This window comes from Myodes glareolus, chromosome 1 (assembly GCF_982192425.1).
Source record: "Myodes glareolus chromosome 1, mMyoGla1.1, whole genome shotgun sequence".
Lineage (NCBI taxonomy): Eukaryota > Metazoa > Chordata > Mammalia > Rodentia > Cricetidae > Myodes > Myodes glareolus.
In genome coordinates, this window is record NC_142026.1 from 34,542,573 (window position 1) to 34,545,055 (window position 2,483).

The window sequence follows — 2,483 nt, forward strand, 5'->3', positions numbered from 1 at the left end:
TAGGGCATTAAGGGAATTTGGGGAAATTTTAGGTTCCTGGGTTATTTATTTTATGTTGATCAGAGCTAGAGGCGGTGTCCCGACCCCATAGCACTCTGGATATTGTTTCTTGAACACCAAACCACGTCACAGCGTCACACAATTTTTGGGGGTGGGATGTGGGGAAATCCCAAATTCTAATAATTGCCACTGGGTGGCGCCTGGGGAAAATCCCCAATTCTAATACCTGCCACTGGGTGGCGCCTGCGGGCTTCAGGTGGTCGCTTGGGTGAGCAAAGCAGCAGCTGCACACTCCTTCTGCACCCTGGAGATACCGAGGGGGGCACTGCATATCCTTTCGGAAGTCGGCAGTAGCCTACTTTCGTTCAGACCCCGTGGCCTTCCCTCAGGTGGTCTCTTGGGCAAGAGAAACCCATATTCCCAGGGGTGGAAGACGCTTGTCAAAATATAGACTCGGCACTTCCTCCGGGTTCCAGGCTGGAGCCACTGTAAGTGTTTGCACTTGGGGGTAGAGCGTCAAGGGCAATGTTCCCGATGCGAGCGTGCGCGTTACCACCATTTCTGCCAGCTTTGGCTTGCTCTCTACTCTCTGGCCTTCGTCTAGACCTGAAAGAAACCTCCACTTTCTGTAGCCAGCCATGAGGTAGCCACAGGTTTTATAGCTTACCTTTTCTAGTTCGAGGAGAACAGTTTTTTTCTTTACTTTGAATGACTGCTGACTTTTTGCCCGATATTTTTCTGCATTAATCAGATATCAAATGGTTCTGCTGAGTTATTTTTTCATCAGTATGGGGAATTTGAATTCACAGAGAAAGCCCGCTGGGTGAAGGTATGGTATCCTTTTCTTACATCGCAGCTTTACGAAGGTTTTAGAGACTTTGTGATTTTAGTTAACAAGGGCATTGTCAGCTGTGTTCTCAGAAGGTCCTCTGTGTTTGGTAGCAGGGTCTTACTAGTTTCAATCCCAAATTGGAACACAGTCCCCTCCTTTGTTTTCAGGAGGAAAAGTGTTTCTCTAAAATGGAAATTATTTCTTACCACATTTTATAGCAACTTCCACGAAACTTGCTAGCCTGGCGTTTTCCTCGAGAAATTTTTGTTTGAACTCTCGTTTATTCAGAGGATGACATGGATTTTGTGGTTTCCATCATATCCTGCATCAGCTTTGATGAGCCGAGTTTTTGAGCATCCAGACTTGTGTGCGAGTCGTTGCATTGATTGACATGCTCTCGCAGCCACAGCTGTCCCCAAGAACAGTGGTCATTGTCTTTGTCCCCACTTAGGTTAACAGCGGCAGTCGGAGGCACCCATGTAACCATCATTGCCGGATTCACAGCAGCAGCAACAGATGGAGGGTGACGCTGCTGCTGACCGCGAGGCTGGAGTCAGGAGGTGACAACACGCTGGAAGGGCAGACCTAGGGGGGTCCTCAGCTCTAGCTGGACAGCAGCGAACAGCTAGGGAAGAATCACTCCGGGGGAGGTTTGTGGGACACTGCTTCCGGTAAAGAGCAGGTGTCTTCTTCCTTGGAAAGGGAAGCGATTCAGCTGTCACTGTCATAAACAAGCTGTGCCAACAGGGGGCACGTCTGTGTCTCTGTACAGTTTTAGTTTATTATCTTCACGAGCTGTCAGTTTCATTTGCTATTCAGGAGCACTTTCTATTTTATTTTTGTATTTTATTTTATTTTATTCATCTTATATACCAACTACAGTTCCCCCTCTCTCCCCCCCTGTTTCCCTCACCTTTCCCCAGCCCACCCCCATCCACTCCTCAGAAAAGGTAAGGCCTACCATAGGGAGTCAACAAAACCTGGCACATTCTGTTGAGGCAGGACCAAGCCCTCCATCCCCCTTGCCTCCAGCTCACATCAAGGCTGAATAAGGCATCCAACTGTTGTGCCCAGATCACGACCCCCAGAGAGAGACCACGACCCCCAGAGAGAGACCACAAGAGAGGTCCAGACTGTAATAAGCAAGGTTTAATTAGCATAATACAAACATGTTTGGAACTCATCTCCATCCCCGTTACAACAAGGTAGAGAGGAGTTGTATCTCCTCTGTGGGGTAAGCTTTTAACGGCATAACTACAAAGAGAATCTTTGAAGATGCTTTGGCATGGGTACAAGGACTTTTGCTCCCTCAAATTCTGTTAAGTCAGCTTTTTATCTTGTTTTCAGAGAGGCCACTGTTCTTGAGTTAGGCCATCTTTATCAGCCTGTACCAGGTGGCTGGCTGGGCTGAGCTAAGTGTCCTTGTGCTCAGAATATCCTGGGTGGGAGAGGGGAAGGTCCCTATCTTCCTGGGAAAACATTCTTCTAGAAAATTTCTTCTTGCCCCTTTGAGAATAAGGGGTGATGGTCCCACACAACTCTGTGAAATGGGTTTCAAAAAGTCAGTTTGTGCTCTAGGGGTTGATTCTGGCCCCACTACTGGGGTCCCACAAACAGACCAGGCCACAATACTGTGGCCCACATGCAAAGG

General features: G+C 48.1%; 1 long non-coding RNA gene across 1 annotated transcript; it reads left to right on the forward strand.

The window, feature by feature from the left end:
- The first annotated feature begins 281 nt into the window (after window positions 1-281).
- LOC146896108 (uncharacterized) lies at window positions 282-1,578 on the forward strand. The gene is made up of 2 exons (XR_015737717.1): window positions 282-488; window positions 1,284-1,578. It is a non-coding gene; the product is annotated as an uncharacterized LOC146896108 (long non-coding RNA).
- The last annotated feature ends 905 nt before the right edge of the window (window positions 1,579-2,483 follow it).